At 38.7% G+C, this 27,169-nt stretch overlaps 1 protein-coding gene across 1 annotated transcript in view; it reads right to left on the bottom strand.

The window, feature by feature from the left end:
* Window positions 1–3,729: 3,729 nt before the first annotated feature.
* Window positions 3,730–27,169, bottom strand: part of GABRB2 (gamma-aminobutyric acid type A receptor subunit beta2) — a 326,677-nt gene continuing 303,237 nt past the window's right edge. Inside the window, exons 11-14 of the transcript XR_009007236.1 lie at window positions 9,822–9,875; window positions 7,197–7,256; window positions 6,299–6,335; window positions 3,730–3,789 (exon numbers count right to left, since the gene is read on the bottom strand). The gene's annotated coding sequence lies outside the window, so the exon portion shown is untranslated. The remainder of the gene's footprint in view (window positions 3,790–6,298; window positions 6,336–7,196; window positions 7,257–9,821; window positions 9,876–27,169) is intronic.

Raw genomic sequence — 27,169 nt, forward strand, 5'->3', positions numbered from 1 at the left:
AAGGCAGTTTGGGTAGAAAGGAATGGGTAGCAGCTTAGGCGTCAGGGTGTCTGGCGCTAAACAGCTAAACAGCTAAAATTTCTAGAGCAGGTACTTTAGGTCAGGCATAAGTCTACAAACAATTTTTCTTGCTTCATCTCATTTGTTCCACCCAACAGTTTTATGCGGTAGGCATTGTATCTGCTTCATTTTACAGATGAGGAAATAGAGGTCCAAAGGATTTAAATAAATTGCTCCATCTGAAGAACGATTGTACTGAGAAGAAGTTCTGACAACGTCCTTAGATTTCCAGATTTCAGATCTACTAAGGAGGCTTTTCATTCTCTGAGCACATCACCACTGATGAGAGATGGAAGATAGGCAGACGCCCGCTGAGTGGCACCCAGAGCCCTTCAGAGGGAAAATATCAGCAGGATAAAGTTCAGATGTGAATAATAATTCAGCCACTCAAGGTAGGCAGCAATACTAAAAAATTAGAGTCACCTGAGGTGAGTAAAGCACATGCAAGGGAATTAAGAGAAAGAGAAAGGTAAGAGATCACTGCAGATGGGGAAACAGAAAGCCTGGCAGGAGACAGAAAGCGTGGCGCCCGGTGGTTAGCAGTACAGGCTGGGTGCCGGTCCCCACTCTTTACCATATTATTTGAACAAGTTTCAGAATCTCTCTAAACCTTGATTTTCTCATTTAAAATATGGATAATTATAGCACCGACCTCCCTCAGTGGTTGTAGGTGGGATGAGATGAGGCAGGTCAAGCACGGAGCCCAAGGCTGGGTGCTAAGCAAGTGCTCAGTACATAGTAGCTTCTTTTAGATGGTGGAGTGACGGAGTTAGGACCATGTGGCTGTGCATGACCTGTGACTGTGCTTAGACACGGAGAGTGAAGGCACAGTTCACTATATCCATCAGTGTGTGTGTGTCCTATGTCTAATAGTGATATGACTCTTTGGAGTGGTATTTTCAATCAGTCCCCACTGGTTTCCGAATAGCGATGCAGCCCAATATAAAGGTTGTCTCTCAAGATCACATCACTGCCATGTGGTAACAGTGGATTAAATTAGGTGACGGTGATGGCCTGTCTCAACTCCAGAGATGCTAAGAAAATCAGTGCTGTACGGTTCAGCCTCAGCAATAGTTCAACTACTACTTCCCTCCACCTTCCCATCCTCCATCTTTCCCCCTTTATTTTCCTTTATTTTTGTCCACCCCTTCTCCTCCTCTCCTTTGAATTTCTCCTTGAGGGATTCAACTGACTGGATCTTGAATCCAAACATGTATTATGGTAACACACACAGAAACAGATACAAATTCTGTTAGAGGTGAGACTGCAAAGAAAATAAAGCAGATATGCAGGATTATCAAGAGAGTAAAGAAGGAAGAGGAATATGTCTCCATATATCAGATCTTAGAGTAAGATCAGCTAAAGAAACCCACTGCCTTACAAACAAAAGTACTTAGTGAGTACAATCTAAACGTCCTCATTTCTCCAGCATCAAGTGCATTTTTCAAGAGTTGACTAACAGTCTGAACCCCCATCCTACACAGCTGCAGAAAATCTGTCAGCTTCTCTCCCCCATTACTTGCAAGCATTTCTACAAATCCTCTGGGAATGACAATATATACTGTTAAAAATCCATCCTGTCTCCTGTGTCCTACCCCTCTGTGCACTACATCCGTGAGGACTGCCTCTCTCTGCATTGTGGGCCCCCCCACCTCTAAGCCTGCTTCATTTCATCCAAGAACCAAACATCATTTCCCCATAAGCAGGGCTGAAACCAGGGTATGGTGATTAATGGAACTTTACTAAAGACGTAGGGATAACATATAGGAATTTAAATGCAGAAATGGGAAACTTCAACCTTCCCAGCTGGTTGTCAAATATCACTGTTCCTGGGGTCCATTGACCAGCTAGTCTAAGGGGTACACAGTTAGACCTCTTTCTTTTTTACCTTGACCTGCCACATTTTTGCAGATGTGTACATACTGCTCCCTTTTTTTTCTCTTGGCCTTGCCCATGGCCTGTAGACAGAGGAAATAAACCTGAAAATCAAATTATGTTCTATTCTGTCATCAGTGAAGATGGACCTTCAAACCCTCATACCTCCATCTCTTCATCCCAGTACAGGCTCTAAGCTTGTCTTTGAAAAAACAGGATGTTTTCAATGGCATATTTTCCTCCCCAAACAAGAGAAATATGACCTTTAACATCAAGTTTAAGACTCTATGGAGTCATACAAAGACTTAATAACATTTGACATTTAATTTCTTTCTTTTTTTTTTTTTTTAAGGCATCTGAGATTCATTTCCCAGGTTGGGCTCAAGGTCCACATAACTGGCATTTCTTCCCAGGGCAAACTCAAACAGTGGGAAGCTTTTTTCAAGTCTATTGTGTTGGTGAGTGGCGGCACTGATTTCAGAACTGAGCTCTTTCTATCCCTTTCAGAACAAAACTCTGGAAGTCTCAGATTTATCTTTCTAAAAAGTAATATGACACTACAACTCTACTTTTTTCTTCTTGGGAGGGGATAATGCAGCCCTAGTAAGAAATCAAGAGAACAGGTTAAGTAGAAGCCCTCATTTACTCTTTCCTGACGTTCAATTAGTTCCTTCATAAGGGTTTGGGGAAATAAAACAAGAGATCTGAAGAGACTAAGCACCTTCCCACATACACACCCCTCAGCTGAATGCTGCTGTGCCCTTCACGGTCCTGCCATTCAACTTATCTAGGGTTTCCTACACAAAATATTTCAAATGTTTTACAGTGAGACTCATAAGAAATAAAATGAAGGTGGCTGACAAACTGGGAGTAGTTACTGCTGCAAAAAAACAGAACAAAAATGGCAAAGCAATTGGTAGAGAGCAAGAGAAAAAAAGACTAAATAACTGGCAGGTTTGGAATGTTTTCCTGGTGTAAGTTTGCTCATACTTTAGGGGAGATAAAAGGGAAAATGTCTAAAAATGTCAAGACAAATACCCATGATACCAATGTGGTTTGGGTGGGATTGAAAGTGATCAGAATATGACTTCACAAAATAAAATGAAGATTAGAAGGTGCTTTGAGAAAGGTAATGGTTGAGTAGGAATAGAAATATGTGCATGAAAGTGACTCCCTTAACGAGCAGAGTCGGTGAAAATACCCAGAGAAGAATTTGGACAGGTCGGGAATAGAGTCCTGCTTGGTCTTTCCAGACAAAAATTCAGCTAGGACAGGGGGTCACACCAAAGTCAAGCCATGCACGACAAGCCGGAGCAGAAACTAGGAACATCTGTCATTTACCAGCCAGGACTCAAAAAGAAACATTGCTAAGATAAGATCTCAAAGTAAGGCAAACAATTCCCGAGCTTGGGGAGGCATAAAACCCACTCACTAGATAGGCAGGCAGCTCTTTCTGAAGGTCGTAAGCACTTACCTGGTCTTGCTACCGCAAGGCATTTCAGGGTTGAAGAGCGGAAGGCAGACGCTACTGGACACGCCTCCACGTTGCTTCGTTTACCAGGAGAAAGTAGTTCTCTGCTGTAATGGCAGTGTACTGGGTAAAATTTTTTGGATGCCAGGTACTGCGTTGGATCCTCTACACTCATCTCTCATCTTCACCACCATCTTGCCTGCGTTTTACGGCTGAGGACTGAGGCAGCGACCAGGTAACCACCTGAATCCACAGAGGCTAGTGATTGGTTCAGCTGGGAACGATTAGGACATCGTCGGAGGCCTTGGTTAACAATTATAGTTAATAAGATATCAGGAATTCCTTTTCTGCAACTGGAGTTTGGTCATCGAATTTGTCTTTACCTGGAGATAAAATGCCATGGAAAATGCAGGAGTGTGAAAGTCAGAAGACTTCAGTCTAGCCGTGTTTCTGTCACACATGATTTATGCAGTTTTGGAGAAGTTATTTAACCTTTTTGAGCTTCCTTTTTCTTATCTGCAAAATGAGTTTTGCTTATTTAGAACGTATGGAGGTTAAATTTTGCAGTGACAGTGAAAACCCTTTGACTCTGATTACCAGTTCTGTTTGTAGTTATTTTAAATGATGGGGGGCTTGATTTGGCCGATAATGCATCTCTGTTCTCCTTTTGTTCTAATGAATCTCCAGTTAATATAATGTGTCAATCAAGATGCAGAAATAGGAAATGCTCAAGCTAATGGTAGCAAGAACTAGAAACTGACTCAGCTAACTTAATACAGCGGGGTATATTGTAAAGATCCTGGGTATCTCAGAAAACTTCATAAGTAGAGCCATACCTCCTGAGGACAGCTGCCAAGAACCCAGGAATTTTCTCTCCCTTTTTTCCTTTTCCCTCAATACGTGTATCTTCTAGACATCTGCTTAATTCTTTTCTCTAAAAAACAACTTTTCTGTCCACTCATCCATCCACATGCACATGGCTGTCCCTTAAGGTGCCTGAAGCCCCTGCCGTCTATGTAACATTCCATTTTGGCTATCCTAGAGGAACTGCATCTGTCTCTGTGTCGCAATTCCCCTTCCCCAAGAGAAAGCATGTGATGGACTCAGGTTAGTTCAGGGGTGAACCTCAGTGTTCAGTGAGCTGTAGACAGAGGCTGTGAGTCAGAGGTGTCTAAGGCTGGCTTTTCTAGGCCGTGATGAGACATTTTTTATAAGAAGGAAGTATAGGGTGAGGAAGAGAGGATTGCCATCTCTACTCTAGGTGTCCACAGAACATTTCTTAAAAGAAACTCAACATTTTTTATATTTGGTACCTCTGTATAGTCAAATGTCCTCTGAGAGTCAAGAATAAAGAATAGGGAAGGGTTAGTGACTTTTCCCAATATTACTCAGATAAAATTAGATCTAATTAGGCCATTGAGTAGAGACCTAACATCATTAGAAGACACAATAAGATATTTAGAAAAATAGATATTATCCTTTTACTGTACATTACATGCTCCCTCCATGCCTCACAAACATATCCACCCCCCCCCCACCCCTGGTAACTTCCACAGCAATAATCTTCTATTATGCTGAAAATTTTCCTTTTGGGTTATTGGAACCTCATAAACCAGTGAGCTCAAAAGGCAAAAATGTGGTTTCACTATTTCTTTTGACACCTGTAGAGAAATCACTGCCCTGGCTTTGATTTAATCAACCCAGAGCATTAAACCCTTAACATTTAAAATAGACAAGTGAATGATTCTTTAAGGGTCATAAAATTCCTTTGTCTTCATTGGCAAATCCATTATTTAAAATAGGACAATCACTACAGTGTTTAAAAATTGAGTTCTGCTCCAGGACATGGGCTTCTTTCCAGGACTGAGCAAAGTGTAATAACTTAGAAAAGGCTAATAATTGTGAAATGTTAACATTCATTTTATGTAATGTTATTACATTATTTGGACACTGCTCTGAGAGAGAGTAATAGCAGTGACTTTTTTTGTGAACTGCCAGGCTACAGCAATGGATGGAACTGGATTTCTGTCCATCAGTAACTCCATGGGCTAGCAGACCTCATTCAATTGCCCTGTGTATGAGCCCCATCAGAGTCTGTAGGCTCTTGGAATGCCCAAAAATCTGCTAGAGACTCTCTCCCATCCCACCGCTTTCTTTGGAAGAAGCCCTGACTCTTTATGCACTTGAAAGGATTGAGACTGATGGGATTGATTTTTTGAAATTGTTTAGAGAAAAGAAGTTTGGGCTACCATTCTGAAGAAGAAGAAAGATAAGAAAGAGAAACCATCAAGGAGTGTGACCTTTTGGGTCAACAGCTCAACCTCATTCTCTCTGACAATTGCTTGTCCCGATCCTCTGACCAAATCTGTCTGGGCCATGACAGAAAACCTGACCAAGCTGGGCCATCATGTTCTCTCTCTTGAGAATTTGGAATTAGTATTCAAAGATATTAGATTCTTTTAGTATTTGAACTCAGAGGACATTTGACCTTGGCAGCTATGATGGGGTAGTTCTTTTAAATTATGCTCACAGAACAGCAGATAGTGTGAGGAAGAGAGAGAGAAAAATGAGACAGAAATATAGAAACAGAAGTAGAGCAGTGAGTTTATAAACATCCAGAGAAAGAGAGTGAGAGTGGCTGTACTACTTCCTGATGGCTTTCCCTGTTCTAATTCATTATAAAGCATTTCTTGCCTTTGGGTTCTGAGAGATAACCCTGAACTCTTAACAAGAGCAAACCCTAAGCTATTTACATGTGTTAGTTTAAATGGGTTTCTATTACTTGCAGACAGTTGACAGCAAGTTTATAAGCCAGTGAGAATGGAGAAAAAAAAAAGAATTAGAGAATTGGTTGAAAAGACCTTTTACAAGGTTTCAAGATTTAGTACTTACATTTATTTGTTTTGAAGGACAAGGCGTAAAAATCCCCCTTTTAGAAAACAGAAAGTTGAATGAGATAACTCTGAGATTCCCTTTACTGATATGATCCTAGTCAAGATATTAGTTTGGGGGGATAGCATTCTTAAACTGACTTAAAAATTTCTTTTAGAATCAATACTTGAATAGAGCAGATCTCTTCCTTGGCACTGGCAACCACTGCAAGTCAGAATGTGAGAAACTATCTCAAATCAGAGCCTATGCTCTTAACCCCAGCAACCATGACCCCAGGAAGGTACTCATTTCTCATAGTGTGGCTGCTTTTGCTTTTGCTCTAATGCTTATTTTCTTTAATAAGTATAAGGAGGTCATATACACTATTTACTAAGAGAATACACAGAATCTTAAGAGTATGCATTGGAGCAGATACATTTAGATGGAGCCATTGTTCCTAAATCATAAATAGAAGGAACATTAATGGCTGTTGTGGTTTCTCATGCAACCTCAGACAATTCTCAGGGGGGTGATAAAGAGCCAAAAGCTTCTCGACACCAAAATGGAGGAATGGTGTGACTGGGGAAGGTTATTGTTTCCAGGTTTTTTTGGTTTTTTGGGTTTTTTTGGTAAGGGGAAGTTGATGAAAATGTTTTAAAATTAGATAGTGGTTATGGTTTTTCAATTCTGAATTTGCAAAAATCTACTAAGTTGTATACTTCAAAACGGTGAATTTTATGGTAATTGATTTATATCTCAATAAAGTTTTTTTTAAAGAACATGCAATAATTTCACAAAATAGCATAAATATCAATAGTTGAAAATGTCACTGATAATGACACAATAAAAATTGACTAGAATGTTAAAATGAGATCAACTTTTTCAGGCTATAGACAAGAATTTTTGTAACAACTCATACTTAATTTGACCTGGAATTTGTCCCAGACTTCGCTAGGCTTCTGCGACAGTTTTCAGAGGCCTGAGGGAGAGAACAGACCAGCTTATTCCTTCATGAAATAACTTCACGACATCTACAATCTCCTTGCAGTCAATATCCAACATTCAGTGAGGTAAATTGGGCACTATATATGACCAGAGGAGCAATGCCTCATAGATTAAGTAGCATGGGGAAAAGAAATTTGATTTCTCTATGCCTTCCTATAAAAATATTTCTGATGCACTGGGAGAAGACATTGGTATTGTGGTTTAGTTTCCCCAGTGATTATGTCCATCGTAAACTACAGAGGGATATGTTTTACCTCCAAGGGAAAAAAAAAAAAAAGATTGATTTCCCTGTTTGTTAGGGAACTCACACCTAACTTTATCTACATCCTCTTTCTCCTAACCCTTGGGTGGAGGTAGAACTTTTTCTGTGTTAGTTGAGCTACATTCTGTGCAAACCAAGACAGGTGAGACCTGTAGTAAAACTCAGAGGATGTCCTAGGAAAACTAAACTTGTGAATGTCTTATTTAGCTCCTTAAAATCTCACAGAGGGGATGGTAGATTAATGAGTCACAATATTCAACACACAGTACTTTGTATTGCTGAATGCATGTACATGTAACAAAAAAAATCCAGAAAATAAATGTCAAGAGATGTCATATGCTAATAAACTTTGGAGATCTAGTAGATAATTTTAACAATTATGAGTTTTATATATGAATGGTTTTCTTAAAAAATAGTTTTCCCTCTCTTTATTTTCTTCAGAAGTAAGTTAACATCCAGAGTTTCTGGAAATGTTTAAACTTTTTCAGCCATATACATATCAAATAAGTTCTATTGCTAAAGAATTAGTGTTACAGCTTTATTATTTGGGGCACAATTCAAGAAGAAATAGATTTAGTGTGTAAGCATTCTACCAGCATACCCCTCTGAAACTCTGGAATTTTAAAAAGAAATTTGACTTAATGGGTTAGATAAATGGTGGAACCAGCAGAATTTTTTTCCTCCTACATTTATGTTAGTAAAACATAGGCTTTTCACAGCACTGCTGTTTAGTACATATTGTTACATGTTAAGGTTCAATTGGGAACAAAGAAAATTCCATGTCATGAGAGTCTTCTTTCTTTACACAAAATATCTCTCCAATATCTAGTTTATCTCCTGTAGTACCAGTATTTTCAATAGTAATATATTATACCCAAACACTATATTGAGGTCTGAAATTATTAGTCTCCCTCCTAATATCCCCATTGCCTATCCCTTCTGAACAGTCATTGCTTAAATATTCTCCATTATTCCAGCTTCCTTCCCATCTATTGAATACTTTTAGCTTTCCAAAATTCACCCATAACAACTTTATTACTTGATTCCCACAAGGTCTCTATTGTAAACTAAAATTTTAGAAATGGAGACCTGAGTGAAATAAAAAGGTATTTATTTGAGTTATGTTAGGATTGCAGCCTTGGAGACAGATTCATAAAGCAGTTGAATTGTGTTCCACCTGACTACAAAATGGGGCAGGCAAAAGGCAAAGGCAAAGGCCACAGGGTTACAGTTTGCTACATGAGTTGTTTATCAAAAATTATAATTGGAGCTGGCAAGAAGTAAGGATGTTTGTTAAGTAAAGATTAGTTGGGGTCTGAAATGGTTGCATAGTTACAATGGAAGACTTTGAGACCACAAGGTTGCAGCTGGCAAGTATTGTTCTGAATATGGCTGGTAATGTCTTTGGGTCTGGTACAGTTCAAAGAAAATTCAAGTTCTCAGTGGTGCAAAGATATGTCTGAGACCAGATACTTAATAGCTGCCGGACTCCATTTTTGTATGCCTAAACTGTGATTCCACCATTATAATTTTAATTTGTCATCACTATGAAGTAGGTGTTTAGGTATCTCAGGTTGCAATCTCATCATTTAAGAGGTAAGAAAACTGAGACCCAGAGTTGTTAAGTGATTTGTTAAATGGTAATGACTTAGGGCTTTTATTCAGGTGGGTCTCCTTCCCAAAAATCTAAATAAACTTGATTCAACCCCCAATTTCTGGCCTGTGAGGATATAGACCCTTTGCTATAATTTCAAAAATTCCTCAAATACTTACTTCTTCATAGTCCTGACTGTCTGGAACTCTTCTATCTTACATATGTTATGTCTACTTTGTCCTGCATCCATTTGGATGAGAAACTCAGTTTTTTCTTTGATTCCTCCTAAATTCCTTTACACTGAGATTTAAAATTTCTAATTAAGGCTTTATTACGTTCTGCTAAAAACTGAAAAGTTTTTGAGAAAACCTTCCATTCACTGTCCAGAGTAATACTTCTTGGAGCTCCTTGTTCTCCACTGAATTTTTAAAATTTCAGTATGTCATAAAAACCATAGCTGTCCCCAATACTCCCTTTTCTTTCCACACAATTCTTCCCCAAACTGCTCTACCCATCTCAACTGTGGCAGAGACTGTTTTCTCCATCTCTATTTTTAATCTCTGAATCAGCTCTTTTTTTAATACTAGATTTTAAAATTTAATTTTCTTTTCACCTATTTCCTGGAATGGGTACAAATATGGAGGGTCCTATAGCTGACTTCTGAAGACAAGATTTGTTGTTACCTTTTGGACATACAGATGGAGAAGGCGAGAATATCTTGAAGGATGAGCATGGTACTAGGAAATAAAGAAAACAGATTTAAATGGAAATATTAAAAATACACATATAACTTCCTATTGTTCTTTTAGGGCAATAATTTTTCCACCTCTCAGATGGGGTGGCCAAGTTTTCAGAAGGGCAATGACTTACCCATGATGCATGGTCAGAATAGTCTTTGGTGCACACTAAGAGGCTTATTGGGAGACTGCATACACTTACTCTAAAAAGGACATGACCCTTTCTTTTGTTCCTGATTAGTACTATGGAGGCATGCATTCACCCAAATGCACACACATGAAAAAGATGGAAATATTCCCCATGGACCATAATATTATAGCTTCTATATGCCAGACTCTTTACTACAAGGTATTTATTATTTCCCCCAGTTACAGGTAATAAAACTGAGGCTCAAAAGACCTATCCAAATCCTCCTATGTAATATGAGGAAGAACTTGTCTGTGATACAAGATTCAAAAGTCTATGCTTATTATACTAATGATTATAATTGAAAATGAAATGCTAGTGTTGGATCTGCCTTCAGAACTATCTTGTCCATTTTTAATGCTAAGTTAAGCAGCCAAGGGAGAGTAAGTGGCTTGTCCATGGCCATATGACAAGCCAACAGCAGATCTGGAAGAATTATCATCTGACTTCCTTTCAAGAATTTTACATTGAGGTATAAGATGTCTTTATTTTGTTCTATAAATTATTTTCCTGTGTGAGTCTTCTTTCCTCAATGACACTTCAAGATCTTTGAGGGCAGTGTTGCTTCTTAGACTTTGCCAGTTCTCCCCTTTTTGTCCACTTCGCCCCCACCATGTTTGCCTACAAACATCCAGGCCTACCTGAAATAATATTAATTTGCATTTGCATAGCATTTTACAGCACGTGTTCTCAACCTTGACATGATGTATTGGTCCCAATCATTCATTGTTGCATGTGCAGGGGGAAGTGTGTGTGTGGGGTGGGTGGGTGGGTGGGGGTGTCCTGTGCATTGTAGGACATTTAGGCACCATCCCTGGCCTCTACCAACTGGTTGCTAGTAACACCTTCCTCTCTTCCTCCACCAGTTATAGCAGTCAAACAACACCTTTGAAATTGTCAAACGTAAACAACCTAACTTTAAACTCAAGGAACTAAAAATACAAGAACAAACTACGCCCAAAGTTAGCAGAATGAAGAAAATAACAATGATCAGAATGGGAACAAATGAAATAGAGACTAAAAAGATAATAGAAAAGATCAATGAAACTAAGAGCTGGTTGTTTGAAAAGAAACAAAATAGACAAACTGCTAGCTAGACTTACCAGAAAAAAAGAGAGAGGACTCAAACATAAAATTAGAAATGAAAGATGAGACATTACAACTGATAATGCAAACACTCATAAGAGACTACTATGAACGATTATAAACCAACAAATTGGATAACCTAGAAATAATGGATACATTCCTAGAAACATACAATCCAGCAAGACTGAATCATGAAGAAATAGAACCTCTGAACAGACCAATTACTAGGAAGGAAATTAAATCAGTAATCAAATCCTCAAAGGATTTGATTACTCCCAGACCAGATGGCTTCCCTGTTGAATTCTACCAAATATTTAAAGAATAACTAGTACTAATACTTCTCAAACTTTTCCAAAAAACAGAAGAGGAGGGAACACTTCCAAGCTCATTTTATGATATCAGTATTACTCTTATCCCAAAGCCAGACAAGGACACTACAAGAAAAGAAATTGTACCAATATCCCTGAACATATTTTTGCATGAACATACATGCAAAAATCCTCAACAAAATATTAGCAAACTGAATTCAATGACACATTAAAAGGATCATACACCATGATCTAGTGGGATACATTCCAGGGATAGAAGGATGGTTCAACAACTTCAAATCAATTACTGTAACAAACCACATTAATAAAATAAAGAATAAAAATCATATGATCATCTCGACAGATGCAAAAAAATTGACAAAATTCAACATTCTTTCATGATAAAGACTCTCAACAAACTGGGCATAGAGGAAACATACCTCAACATAATAAAAGCCATATGTGACAAGCCCATAGTTAACGCCACACTCAGTGGTGAAATGGCTGACAGCTTTTCCACTGAGCCAAGGATGCTCAGCCTTACCACTTTTATTAACATAAAACAGGAAATTGTAGCTAAAGCAATTAGTCAGGAGAAAGAATAAAAGGTATCTGAATAGGAAAGGAAGAGGTAAAATTGTCTCTATTTGCAGATGATGTAATATTATTTATAGAAAACTAAAGACTCCACAAAAAAAATTAGAACTAATAAATAATTTCAATACACTTGCAGGATAAAAAATCAGTATACAAAAATCAGTTGCATTTCTATACACACAACTATGAACTATCAGAAAGAGAAATTAAGAAAACAATCCTGTTTACAAAAACATCAAAAAGAATAAAACATTTAGGGATGAATTTAACCAAGGAGGTGAGATATCTGTACACTGAAAACTATAAGACATTGATGAAATAAATTGAAGAGGAAACAAATAAATGAAAAATATTCTGTGCTTATTGATTAGAAGAATTAATATTGTAAAATATACAAAGTGATATTTTGTGATCTACAGTTTTAATGTAATCCTAATGTCATTTTTCACAAAAATAGATAGAACACTTTTAAAATTTGTGTGGAACTAGAAAACACCCCTAATAGCCCAAGCAATCTTGAGAAAGAAGAACAAAACTGAAGGCAACACACTTTCTGATTTCAACCTATATCACAAAGCTATAATAATCAAAACAGCCATGCAAGGTAGGCATTTTCCTATCCATATTACATATGAGGAAACAGAGGCCAAGCAGAGGAAATGACTTGGCCCCAACAAGAAGCTATTTAAGGTATTTACCATTAAATGTCCCTCTGTATTTCAAGAAAGCAGAGACTTTTTTTTAGTTCATCCCTGCATCTCTAGTATCTGATACAGTGTCTGGCATATGATATATATTTCTTAAATGATGAAGAAAGGAAAAGAGAGAGCGAAGAATGAAAATCGAGATTGAAACCCAGGTCTATCTAATTTCAAAAGTTGCTCTCTCTGTTGTCATCCTGTCTTGCAATCCAAATCCTTCTGAGGACTATTGGCTAGATCCCGGTGACCTAGGAGGTCACTTCTGATTGGAACAGGTTCAAGAATAAAGGAGGTGGAGGCAGCAGGAAAGAAGCAATCTGGAAGCCCGCCTCTTGGCCGGGTAGCCAAAAAGGTTGCATAGACTGTTTAGTGGAGGAGGTCCAACTACAGAGTGAATCATCTTTTGAGTTTAGAATAAGATAAGTTCCACTCAGGTTGTAGACGGGCTTTACAGTAAATCCCTGACCCCCTTCCATTGGATGAATGGGTTGAAGCTTCTCTCTTGAGGATCCCATCCTAAAGGCAGTGGATACAGGTACAAGCTATGCCCTCTGGACCCCTTGATCCCAAAATATTGCTTATAAACCTATGTGTCCATTTTATTTTTTTATTTATTTATTTTTTTGGGTAGATTCTCACTGCTGCTGAGGCCAGCTGCTCACACAATATGCTGGTAGCAGCATTCCTGGCAGGCTCTTTCTCAGAAAGCCAGTCTTGTTTATGGCCTTTCCAGCTGACTGAATGCTCTAAAGCTCACCCGTGCTATATAATCAGGAGAATATATACACCTGTAGGTATGTATCTTCTAGGGCCAGGTCAAAACTAGTGAAATAAAAAGCAGAGTTATGACATTCATTGTTTCATATTAACACAAGAATGACAACAATAGCAGCAGCAATAACAACATCTTGGAACATTTACTTAAAATGCTTAAAAACAGAAAACCATTGCTGAAGACCACTGAGTTAGCTGGCAGAATCAAGGGGTGTGAGAGGACACAGTTGTTTCCAGTTTTTTCTCACCCAAACTCTCAGACCAATGAAATTAGACTCTTAATAGATCAAGTCAAATCAGCTCAATCACAAGAGAGGAATTTATTGACTCATGTAACTGAAAAGTCTTGGGTTTCTGTAAGCAGTCTCATCAGAAATCTCTTTTTCTCTCCTCCACTCTCTTTCTCTTTCCTCTGATTGAGAAAAATAAAATAAAATAAAATCTCTCTTCAAATTGCATATCAGTCTCTCCAAAAGAACTCCACATGGCCTGAGAGTGACATGCCTACCCCAGTACAAATCACTGAGTTTAGGAGAATTGGCTGATTGCTTCACAAAGCTCACTCTGGAAGTGGGGAATGTGGGTAACTTGCTTGGTAGTCCCACCTGGGAACATGGAATAGGGCTCCTGATGGGCCCATTTAGATGCTTCCTCAAAAGCAGAAAGCCAAGGAGTTGAGTTGGGTTTCACAGCTACGTAAGAATAGGATGTGCACTGCAGGGTCTCCATCCAGAACCAGAGCTCAATCTTCTTAGAATATTTTCTTCTACTCCTATCATGTAAAGCAAGGTATTTCTCTGCTCTCTCCTGTGCTTGTTACAGCAGAGGTGGGAGCTTCTTATTGGTTTATCTCCTCCTAGGGCCCGCTCATTAGAAATAGTGGATTCCTTTTTATTGGATTAACCGATTTATCTTTCCCAGTGAAAGCAAGTTTTAGTAACACAAAAAATTAAAACAACTGGAGGCTAAAAGTTTGCTTCTTCTGTTTCTTATATTATCTGAGATGAGGGAGAAGAATTGAGGTCTATTCTTGTTTTTAAATCCTTCAGGTCAATAAAACCATAAACAGACTATTCAGATAGTCCTATATTAAATAAAAGCTACCAGTTATAAGACCCAGCAACTCCAGGTTCTGACACATTCTTTGGCATTGGTCATAGTCTACATTTTTGATTAATCATCATTTCTTATCTTGGGGCTTACTGAGTATCTACTAAACTCTAGGAACTTTAAAAATATTTACAAATTCATAAAGAAGAGTAAGTATCAGCCTCAATTTATAGATAATGAAACTGAAGGTAAGAACATTTAAATTGTTCAAGCAAGGCCATGGAGCTAATAAGGAGAGGAGCTGGGATTCATAGCCAGACCTGTCTGGCTCCAAGCCCAACCGTCTTTCCGGATACCATATTGTTTATGCATGAAACACCACGTTCTTTATCATTTGTTCAAAGATGTCTTTCAGTTGACTAGCCCTTATCAAAACAGCTAAGTGAAGGCCCTCTTAAATAAGGAATGCTCTGTTTTTGGTGACACTGGGGAACACCATTCATCCAAACCTTCTGGATCATTAAGAGTTAATTTGTTTCTGCATCCCGAGTCTCTCACATTGTTTCCTTTTTTCTAGCTGTCCTCATATTAATAAGTGAGTTTAAATGATCAATGCATAAATACCACAACAAAAATCTATGAGGAGCTGAAATCAAATTTGAGTCTATTCTAATGCCTTCTCCTAAAAGGAAGAGAGGCAAGTATGAATTATCAGAGGGAACAATGTGCAACAGAAGCTCTGGGAGCTTGTTAACAAATGGAGCTGCTTTAAGTTTCAATCACAGAGTCCATGCTTTGGTAGCTCTGGAATGGGACCAGCCCAGGTGATTTTTTTTTTTTTAATTTTTATTGGAGTCTAGTTGCTTTACAATGTTATGTTAGTTTCTGCTGTACAGCAAAGTGAATCAGCTATACGTATATATATATTTACTCTTTTTTAGATTTCCTTCCCATTTAGGTCACCACAGATCATTCAGTAGGGTTCCCTGTGCTAAACATTAGGTTCTCATTTGTTATCTCTTTTATACATAACGGTGTGTATATGTCAATCCCAATCTCCCAATTCAGCCCGGGTGATTTAGATACAAGTGATTCACCAACAGGCAAACAATTTGGAAAACCTTGGTGTAGTAACTCAAAAACTAACCTGATTCTTGTTAGATGTGGTCCCATCCCTCTTGCCCTATTGCTAGATCAAAGTTTGGTGATTATAACCTATAATTGTTAGATTATATTGGAAAGGATACACTGTAATGATAGCAGACTGGATTAAGTGCCGGGAGTCCTGGGTTCTAATCCTCTCTTGGTCTTAGTTTTGTGTATTGATAAACATTCTGTAAGAGCATTTGGAGAAGTTAAAAATTAAACTATACACGGGCTTCCCTGGTGGCGCAGTGGTTGAGAATCTGCCTGCCAATGCAGGGGACACGGGTTCGAGCCCTGGTCTGGGAAGATCCCACATGCCGCGGAGCAACTAGGCCCGTGAGCCACAACTACTGAGCCTGCGCGTCTGGAGCCTGTGCTCCGCAACAAGAGAGGCCGCGATAGTGAGAGGCCCGCACACCGCGATGAAGAGTGGCCCCCGCTTGCCACAACTAGAGAAAGCCCTCGCACAGAAACGAAAACCCAACACAGCCATAAGTAAATAAATAAATAAATAAAATAAATTAAAAAAAATTAAACTATACAAATTCAGAGGTTTTCTTGAGGGATTTCAGAGATATAGCTTCTAGAGGCTGTATAACTGACAAAGGGGTTCTGAATATAACATTCATTCTACATTGAGACATTTGTGAACCTTGCAACTTATTTCCCTCAAGGATCAATAGAATTCTGAGGCATATATGAATTTCTTCTGAAAGAATTTTCAGTAACCTGAGTCTATTTCCCCAGCTTCTTCCATTTTTCAGAAACCCTGGATGGGAATTTCAGGGTCCTAAATTTATATACCTATAATATGTACATAATAATCACTGGTAAAAGAACAATAAAGGATATTCCCTAACAAAGATAGGCAAGCTACATTCTGATCATATACTAGGAAGACAAGAAAAGCAAAAAAAACTGATCCAGAGGTAATTAGAAATAATACAAATTTTCTTATATCCTTTAGGAAAGATTATTTGTGAGTCTTGGTTCCATTGTAAGCTGCTTGTCATTTCACTGAATTCAACTCTGTTTAACCTGGTAGCCCAGAAATGTGTCTATTTTCAAACTTGTCATTTCCAATCAGCTCACAAAAGAAGTAAAAATGGCCAATAGACATATGAAAATATTTGATCTCACTAACCACCAAAGAAACACAAAAGGAAATGGTTGTTTTTTCATGACTAACAAACTTGAAAACATTTTAAGTTGAGCAAAAATTATAACAATGTGGAGAGAATTGGGCAAACAGGTACTCTCATTTAGCTCTGATAAGAAACACAATGTGTACAACCATCAATCCCAATCTCCCAGTCCATCCCACCCACCCCCTTGGTGTCCATACGTTTGTCCTCTACATCTGTGTTTCTATTTCTGCTTTGCAAATAGGTTCATCTGTACCATTTTTCTAAATTCCACATATATGCGTTAATTTACGATATTTGTTTTTCTCTTTTGGGCTTACTTCACTCTGTATGACAGTCTCTAGGTTAAAAAAAAACATTAAGAGAAAAGAATAACAAAATGAAAGGGATTGGAAACAAAAATTTTAAAAAAAAGAAACACAATGTGATGATATGTGTAAAATTCTCAAAAAAGTCCATGTAATTTGACTTAGCAATTTGCTTTAGAGAATTACACATGAGAGAGTAAGCATTAACTTGTCCAAGATCTTCCAAAGGCTAAGGTGTCACTTGTTAAGGAGTTTGTCACCATGGAAAGCTTTATGGAAAGGCTTCATGGAAAGCAGCTGTGACCCATCACTGGAAATCAGTCCTGAGTGACCATAAAGTTGGACCCCAAGCCCTTGATCTTACCACAAGGGAGGAGGGGTTTCCCCAGTCACGGACATTGATGTGACAAATTCTGTCACATTAGTTGCTATACTACACAGCTGCAAAATATGAAATTCTGAGATTCAATAGAGCAAGCTCTTTGATAGAAATATAACTAGTAATGATCTCCCTCTAGACCATAGGTTTCTCAGGGACACGGGAAAGGTCTGAGGCTGTTCACCTTTCAATTTATGGTTCCTAGCAGGCTACTGGCAAATAATACTGGTGTTGAGAACAATGATGGTATTACTTAATATTTAATGTTTACCAGTGTCAGACATTCCACATTCACTTTTTGCAATAAACTCAGATTTTTTAAAAGGCAAAAGTAGGATACTCTTTGCTAATTGAGCTCTTTTTTGCTTTCACTTAAATTTATTGGCATTTATTTTGGTCTCTGTTAAGTTAGCAAATAATTGGTTAACATCCTCTTACCAATAAATTACATCCTGTACAAAGTTACCTGTGAATTTGAGCCAACATGTTACTTCTACGAAGTTGAGCTATGAAGTTGAGCCGACATGTTACCTCTCCAAACCAAACTATCTCAGTATTTTATCATTTATGACATCTTTCGCACGGCTTTATCTCTTTCTTCTGGTCTTCATTTATCCTTTCCGCTGTTTCCACATGCTTCATTAACATGCTGAATACAACCTACAACTCTTATAAGAATACAGGTCTCACCGTATATGCAGTAGCCGTAGACAGTATTGCTGCCCCATAATCTTGCTCATCGGTAAAGATAGCTCTTTACTGTTTCACAATTTGAGCCACTATTTTAGCACCTCTCTCTCTCTCGAATAAAAAGGTGAGCTAAAATCAGGCTGTACACCAGAGAGGTTAAAGAGGCCAAAAGAATCTCTCCTTATTATCCATATAAGCAGATGGATTCTCTTTTTTTTTTTTAACATCTTTATTGGAGTATAATTGCTTTACAATGGTGTGTTAGTTTCTGCTTTATAACAAAGTGAATCAGTTATACATATGCATATGTTCCCATATCTCTTCCGTCTTGCATCTCCCTCTTTTTGACTTGAGATAATTTGAGTTGGGTTTCTGCTACTTGTACCTTGAAGGGCCCTAACAGAGAGAGATTATAAAGAGCTCTAAGAAGAATGATTAAGAAACCAGGCTGTGAAAAGAATGCATTAAGTGTCACAAAGGGTGTGCTAATGAGGAGAATAAAAGAGAAAAGGAATGTGATCTGGGCTGGGATGTAGCAATAAATAACAACAGTGCCTACTTTGTGGCTGAATATTTTATAGTAATTAAACATGTAATCCTCACAAAGAAAGTTTTGAGATTGATAATGTTATTTATCACTCCCTGTTTATAGAAAAGGCAAAGAAAGCAGGGTGTGATTAGGAAATTTGCCCCCAAATTCACATAACAGGGGCTAGAGCTGGGCTTCAGTTCCAGGGCCTGTGATGTTAAGCCCTGGCTTTTTAACTGTGACATTTATTTCTATGGAAAATGTCATATCCCTTGCCTCCCTTTGGCACTGAAGCTGCAGCAGTTTCATAGAGCTCTCCCCATTCCATTTGAGCAGACACCCTTTCTAAGCTGTTTCTATTTTTAATTTTTTTTAAATGGACACTTTGGATATTTTCATGTATTTTTCGCCTTAAAATAAAAGCAAAAACATGCTTGTTCTCTCATTCACATGTTTCTCTATTGAATACTAGCTGAGTTCCTGCTTTGTGCAGGGCATAATGCTAGGCACCGAGGATGCACAGAGAACCAGTGCTTTTTCATTGTTGCTATGGTTATTCCTGCCAAAGTTCTTAGTCTTTGGGAGAAATGCCTTTCCATGAAAAAAAACGAAATGAAATTTACAAGAAATTGTCTCATGAGACATGTTGACCTACAGCTTCAGGAAAAATTCTTTTCATCCTAGATTATGAACTGTTAAGTGTCTACAATAAGATGTTGAATCACCAGGTAAAGAGAAAAAGTTGGCTATCAAATAAAGCTGCTTCTTCTGGGAATGTCAGAGAAAAAGAAGCTGGGGTGGCAAAAGCAGCTAAAAAGCAAGAGGAAATACTAGGTTAATGTTTTTTTTCTTTTTTTAATGAAATAATGCGAGATTGCAAACAACTTCTAAATCTCAGTGCCAACCATTTGTTCGTTGCTCATGAGTCTTTGCTCGTCTGCTGAGGTCACTCTGCTGGGAAAGGGTGTTGATATCAGAACTACTCCTTTTGCCTTTCTTTTTTTGGGTTCAGTGACTTCAAGAGCATCCCCTTCTCATGGTGGACAGCCGGGCCATGCTCTATCTGAAGGCTTTAGGAGAGGATCCTTCCTTTCTTCCTGTCTTCTAGTGGTCACCAGCAATCCCTGGCATTCCTTACCTTGCAATATTACAACTTCAGCTTCTATCTCTGTCTTAACATGACCATCTTCCTCTGTGTCGCTGTGTCCAAATGTCTTCTCATAAAGACAGCATTCATTGGATTAGGGCCTATCCTTTACCCAGTATGACCTCATCTTGACATGATTTCATTTCCAAATGTAATCTCTCTTCTTCCACCTCCCAGACTTCATGGTCACTCAGGCCATTCCTTGTGCATGAAGTATGCTCTCCTTTCTCTGCTAGTCATATGCTACTTCAAGGCCTAACTCATGCATCTGCAACCTCCATTACATCCTAAATCTATTGTGGACAGGTTTGAAGACTTGCTCACGTACACATTTTAAAATACTATTTGGCATTTGGTGGGTACTCAGAAGAGTTTGTTGAATTTATTTTAATTGAGAAAAAAATTTGTTTAGTGATTTCTCTGGTGGAGGATCTGTTATGCTCAATTCCAGTCATAGAATTTTACCCGCGGCCTTAATGCACGGGAAACCATGCCCTTCTCTAGGAAAACAGATTAAAGGGAGACGGCATTGAAATAAAGAGCTCCTATTTAGAATTCTAATAAATGATGCCATTAGGTGTGATTTTCTGAAGATATCTCTAATTGGAGTCGTGTCTTATTCAGAAGTGATTAAAGGTGTCATTTAGGCAAAAAAATCAAACTTTTATGTTTGATTACATCTGTAATTACAATGCATTAACAGAACAACTGTAAATACAGAAACCTCATGTGCTTTTGACATCAGCTGCTGTGGAAGCCAAAAGGCATGTTAATTACCTTAGGTATTCCATGTCATCCATCCTGTGTCTTAGTTTTATATGGTTAATTTATGTTTTGGCAGGTGATTCAAAATCCTTCTATTTTCATATGTGGACCAGTTTCCAAAATTTCCATCATGTACCAGGGTATGTCTGAGCTATGCTAAGAAACGTTTGGAATTAGGAGAATTTGAATTATCCAGCAATCATCTCTTCTACTTTTCCATTTCTCACTTTGTAGGTGGTAAAACTGAGGTCCTTTCATTGACTGGGTGACACCTCACGCTTTACTTCCGACATGACCTAACCTTCCACTCACGTGCCTCCCAGTGTAAATCAATCTCCTTTAACAAAGTCTTTGATCTTGGTGATTTTCAGGATGTAAGTGGTCAAAACCCAAATCAAACTAGCACGGGACTGTGATTCTAGAAAGTGCAGGCACAGGTGTCTCTGCGTGATGTAATGACACCATCTAGCCATGATCTCAGTCTTCCCATTTCTTGTCTCCGCTTTCATTTGTGTTGGCTCAATTCCCAGGCAGACTCTTCTTGTGCTGGCAGGATGGCTGCCAGAAGCTGCCACACTCATGTCCTGACCCATCCTCAAATCTTGCTGAAATAAAGAGGTATCTTACCCACCCCACAGAGAAGTCCCACGGTTGCATGGCATTGACTGGACTGACTTGGTCACTCATTTATCTTCCAACAGATCACTGCGGCCAGGAGGGATACAATAGAATACTTGGTCAGGTCTGGGTCATGTGTTCACTCTGGAGTCTGCAGGGGTGTGAGTCCTAGGAGATCACAAGGATTATGTGTGGAAGAGGGAGGAACCTAAGGTGGAGGTGGGGGCAATGGAAGGAGTCTGACCCAGTCGGGGGTAGCATTTTATCTCTGACTTTTGTTTAGCCTGTGGGCTTAAGGTGATAATAAAAAACAGACCACATTTCAGTCAATTTTATTATTGTTTTAAAATTCTTTTCAGACAATGTATCACCTTATTGCCTACACCTAGAGAGAACTACTCATGTCTAATCCTCCCTGTTTTTGGTAAGTCACTGTCCCGAGGAAAATATGGACAGAAAAATATATCAGATGTCCATTATTGTTGTGGATCCAGAAAATGGAGGACTATTATTAGTAATATTAAAAGTGTCTTAGTGCGTGCTGCACTTTGCACTTTACAGAGTGCCTCCCCATACACATCAAAAGATTATGCCAGATTATTCCTTCATTCATAGATGATGAAACCGAGCTTGAGAGAGTTGAAATGTAGTTCCTGAGATCATATAGCAAGTTAAGGGCTGTATCCATTTTTTAAAGTGTGGGGCTTTTGTATTTATAACCTGGATCAAACATCACAGTCTCATTTTCATTGTTAGCCCTTTTCTTCTAATAGGTGTCAGAGTCGGGAGAAGAGAAAATCATGAGTTAGAAATAAACATGATACGTGGAAAGGTGAGGCACGGGGTCAATAAGTATCAGGATAAAAGACCTCATAATGGAAGAATTACCATTTGCAGAAAGAGATTAGGAATATCTCTATTCTAGCCAATGCATACTTATTTTCCCCATTAAGCTCTGCACATACCCATGCATATTTATTATTATTAATATTCAAGAGGAGAATGGGTCAAGAATCTTTTTTTTTCTCCACGTAGGATACTCTTTGGATCAACTGATCATTTATTGATAAAATAAAATCTTTACCCACACCCTAATGTGCAAACTCAGAAAGTTTTAAGAGGAACTACCACTGTCAAGCCAAATCAAGACCCTGTGGTTTTCAGCAGTGTTCAAAAACTCTGATGGTCATGACAAGACCTAGGTTGCTTATGAAAAATACAGTTCACTTGGTCTCACCCCCAAACTTACTAATCTAGAATCTTTGGCTGTGGTCAAGGTAAATATTCTTTTAATAAGTTCCCCAATATTGGTATTTGATTGTTAAAGTTGTTCATTTGTTTATCCAATAAATATTTATCAAATACTTACTATGTATATTTTTCTACATTGGGATACATCAATAAAAAAAAAAAGGCTAGAATGTATACCCTTAAGCAGGAGAGACAGATGCCAAATGAAGAGCATAAAAAATAAGTCAACTATATGACATGATGGATGGAGAAATAAAAAGCAGGGCAGGTATGGGGTCAAGTGTACTTGGGTGGGTGTGGTTAGGGAGTAGAAGGCAGTACCAAATTGGGCAGTAAGGCTAGGACTTATTGAAAGGCCAGAAGGGGATGAGGGAATTACTCAAGCAGATTCTTGGGAGGACGCTTCCAGGCAGAAGGAACAGAGTGTGAGCCCTGGTCAGAAGCATGTCTAGTTCATCTGAAGTAGAGCAGGAAGGTCATTGTGGCTGGAGCTCAGAGAACCAGGGGAGAGTAATAAGATCCAGCATCAGCTAGGCCCATGTGGGGATTTGGGCTATGTATAGACTTTCAGACCATTTTAAGAAAGTTGGCTTTTACTCTGATTGAAATACAGAGGCATCATAGCCTTTTGAGCAGAACAATTCTATGATCTGTCTTGCCTTTTAAAAAGATCAGTCTGGCTGTTGTGTTGAAAACAGTCTGCAGGGCAGCAAGGGGTAGCTACAGGAAGACCAGCTAGAAGCCTTGTTGAAATAATCCTGATAAAAGATTGTGGTGACTCAGACAAGGCTGGTAACAGGGAAGAGGATGAGAAGTAGTCAGATTCTGGATATATTTTGAAGGTACAGCCAGCATGATTTTCAGATGAATTAGAAGTAAGGTGAGCAGAAAAGAGGAATATAAAATGACTACAGGTGTCTTGGCCAGACCAACTGAAGTTGCCACCAACTTTGGAAGAAAGATCAGTCTTGAACATTTGAGATGTCCATTAGACATTCAAAATATAATGTCAAGAAACTAGACAACAAGAAACGCCCCTGGAGTTTAGGGGAGGAGTACGGAATGAAGATATCAATTTGAGGCACTCCAGCATGAAGTGGTTGGGGAGCAGATGAGAAACCAGCAAAGGGCTCTGAGGAAGGGCAATCAGTGAAGCAGAAGCAAAACCCAGAGAGCGCTAAGAAGGCTGGTTTCATGAGCCAGTGTCCACTATTAAATAGCTTGTGCTGCCACCTAATACTATGCTTACCCATACTTGGGGTTACTTTTGGTTCTGCAGAACACATGGATTTTATTCAGTTATTTAACAAATAGTTAAGCAGGATGCTGTGTGCTGGGAATTCATCATCAGTCTTTGCAGTCAAGAAATCTCCCCAGATAAAGTGATGTTTAAGTTTTTACCTGGAAAATGTGAATAGGAATTCATGAAAGACGGAGTTTTAGGGATGAGACAAAATGTTTCAGGAAGAAGAAACAGTAAGAGCAAGGGCCTAGAAAGGCAAGGGAATGAATACTGTCTCTGTGGAATTGAAAGTAATTCAGCCTGGTGGGAGCTTGGGACTCAAGGACAGGATGAAAAAGCAAGATCTAGAAATGAGCAATAAACAGATCACAAAGGACTTTGAGTACCAGTGATAAATTTAAAGGTTTTCCTTAGGTTAAAGTAGAAAGTTTGAAGGTTTATAAGAAGGGAAGTGACAATTAGACTTTAATATGTTTTGATACCTGGTAAAGTGAGTGCCTATGCTTTTATTTTCATTTTTAGAGCATGTAATTATTTGCTCTTTATTATTAAATATCTTCTTCCTTACTAAAAAACAAAAACAAAAGAAACCCCCCAAAAACATAAAAACGACATAGGCTATTGCGATGGTTAATTTCATGTGTCAACTCCACTGGGCTATGATGCTCAGTCAAGCGTTATTCTGGATGTTTCTGTGAGGGTGATTTTTGGATGAGGTTAACATTGAAACCGGTGACTCTAAGGAAAGCAGATTGCCCTCCATATTGCGGATGGGTCTCATCCAATCAGTGAAAGGCCTGAATAGAAAAAAAGATTGACTTCCTTGAGCGAGAAGAAATTCTGCCAGCAGATGCCCTTTGGACTTGAACTACAACATCAGGTCTTTCCCAGCTTCCAGACTGAGAGTCTTTGCATTTGAATAGCAACGTTAGCCCTTCCCTGAGTCTCCAGCCTGCTAGTCTACCTTTCAAATTTTAGATGTGCCAGCCTCCATAACTGCACGAGAAAATTCCTTAAAATAAATTTCTCTCTCTACATACACACATCCTATCGGCTCTGTCTCTCTGTAAAACCCTAACTAACATAGCTGAGAGGGGGAGATTGGAAGCAGGAGGACTCCCAGGCTCTGCATATGCCATGTAGGCTTGGGAAGCTCCCTGAGCATTTGTTTTTCCCTGCCTACTCCACACCAGGGATCTCAGAGAGGCTGTCCTGAGTGCTCCAAGACTGCTCCTGGCATGAGAGCCAGAGCCAGGAGCCAGCGTCCTTACTATCTGCCAAAGCTGGACCAGGAAAATCTCACTTCAAACTGGCAAGATCCCGCCTGTAATTTAATTTTAGATAAAGATTCTCAAACATTTAGAAGTTTTTATTTATTAATCTTCTTGTACTTTGTATGCATCCATAGTTTTGTTTTACCAAGAGAGATTCTTTAAATGTTCAAATGACTTCCTGGCAAGTCGAATGAGAAATGAGAATGAATAAATAAAGAGCTGGCAAGCCACTTCTGAAACGTGCCAACCTCAAATGGATCTATGATCCATCCAAGGGTGTTTTGAAGCGTGGAGAGAAAACTAGGTGTAAAAAGAATCCTTCCATTTTTTTGTCAGGCTTGGTCCACTCAGAGAATGAGAAACATGAACTCTACCCTGGGCCACTCCTGTACTGATGTTCCAAGAACCCTGATATTTCCCTGCCATGAATCTCACACAATTTCAGGAGCATTTATTAGCCTGCACATTCAGAAACTCTCTTGATCTCCTGGGAAACTTCTACTGGCCAGGTTTACTCATGTCCAGTTGACCAGTTGACAAGAGAGGCGGGCTTTCTCTCTCTGTGTTGTCTTAGCTATAAAGAAAGTCCAACCTTTACTGCTGAGACATAAATAACAACAACAACATAGTCTTCCACACTGAAAAGTATTGCTTTTGTAATTCATAATTTTAAAAAATGAAGACAGAGAAAAGATAATGATATTTAAAGAGAAAGAGAGAAAGAAAGTAGATTTTCAAAATCCTTTGAAAGATGTGTTTAAGTTACTTGATTTCTTTCAACAGCTCTCTGCTCTCACCCAAATAAATTAAGGGGAACATCAAAAATATCTAGAATTTGACAATTCTCAGCTTTTAAAAATAACATTTTAAAAATGTAAGCCTATAAACATAAAATGGAAACTTAGGAGTAAACACTTCTCTCTTCTTTTTAATCCCCTAAAGATTTTGGACTTGTTTCTAATTTCACTGTCAAAGATGCTGTATCTCCAAAAGCTAAACTGAGGCTGTGGAATGTATCGGGTAGCAGCTAAGTAAGTTAAGGGGTTAAGGGCGTGGGATTTGGAGTTGGCCAGCTCTGGGATGCAATACCAATCATTGCCATTTATCTGCAACATAGATACGGCAACAGTTCACACCTCACAGAGTTGTTTAGAGAACTGAATTCATATCACAGTCTGGGAGGGGAGAGTGTCAGGTGCTGGAAATATTTCTCAGGTTCTTCTTTCCTTCCTCCCTTTATTTCGTCTTGTCCTCTTCCCTTTCTTCCTCCTTCTCTCCTTTCCCAGGACACCAAGGTGGGAGCAGGTTCTTCTGCTCATCACTATGGATTAGTGATTTTCAAACTGTTTTGTTTATCAACCAATAATACTTTTTTTTTTAAATATATATGCTAGGTATTTTATTTATTTATTTATTTATTTATTTATTTATTTAATTTATTTATTTATTTATTTATAGCTGTGTTGGGTCTTCGTTTCTGTGCGAGGGCTTTCTCCAGTTGTGGCAAGCGGGGGCCACTCCTCATCGCGGTGCGCGGGCCTCTCACTATCGCGGCCTCTCTTGTTGCGGAGCACAGGCTCCAGACGCGCAGGCTCAGTAATTGTGGCTCACGGGCCCAGTTGCTCCGCGGCATGTGGGATCCTCCCAGACCAGGGCTCGAACCCGTGTCCCCTGCATTGGCAGGCAGATTCTCAACCACTGCGCCACCAGGGAAGCCCCCAATAATACATTTTATTATTGTGATTAGGATGAAATTTCTTCTTTGCATTTGCAGTTCCCCTCTCCAGCCATTGCTGCTTCATCTCAGAAATTTCTGGATACTTTTTTTTATTAGTTCTTTTTTTTTTTTTTTTTAATCATCTGTAAACTACACTTATTGTGCTTACTGGGCACTGGGCACATCAGATACAAAAGAGTTGGGATGGGGGCAGGTAAGAACTTAAGAAATTAAACATACACATTAATTTTACCACGAATTCTAACTTCTAGGGAAGTACAAAATTTGTACAAGTTATACTTTATAATGAAATTTTGATGTCTGTCAAAAGGATAAGCTATACATACAATGCAATCAAAATGTTTTAAAATTGTGCTTA

This window comes from Balaenoptera acutorostrata, chromosome 2 (assembly GCF_949987535.1).
Source record: "Balaenoptera acutorostrata chromosome 2, mBalAcu1.1, whole genome shotgun sequence".
Taxonomy (NCBI): Eukaryota; Metazoa; Chordata; class Mammalia; order Artiodactyla; family Balaenopteridae; genus Balaenoptera; species Balaenoptera acutorostrata.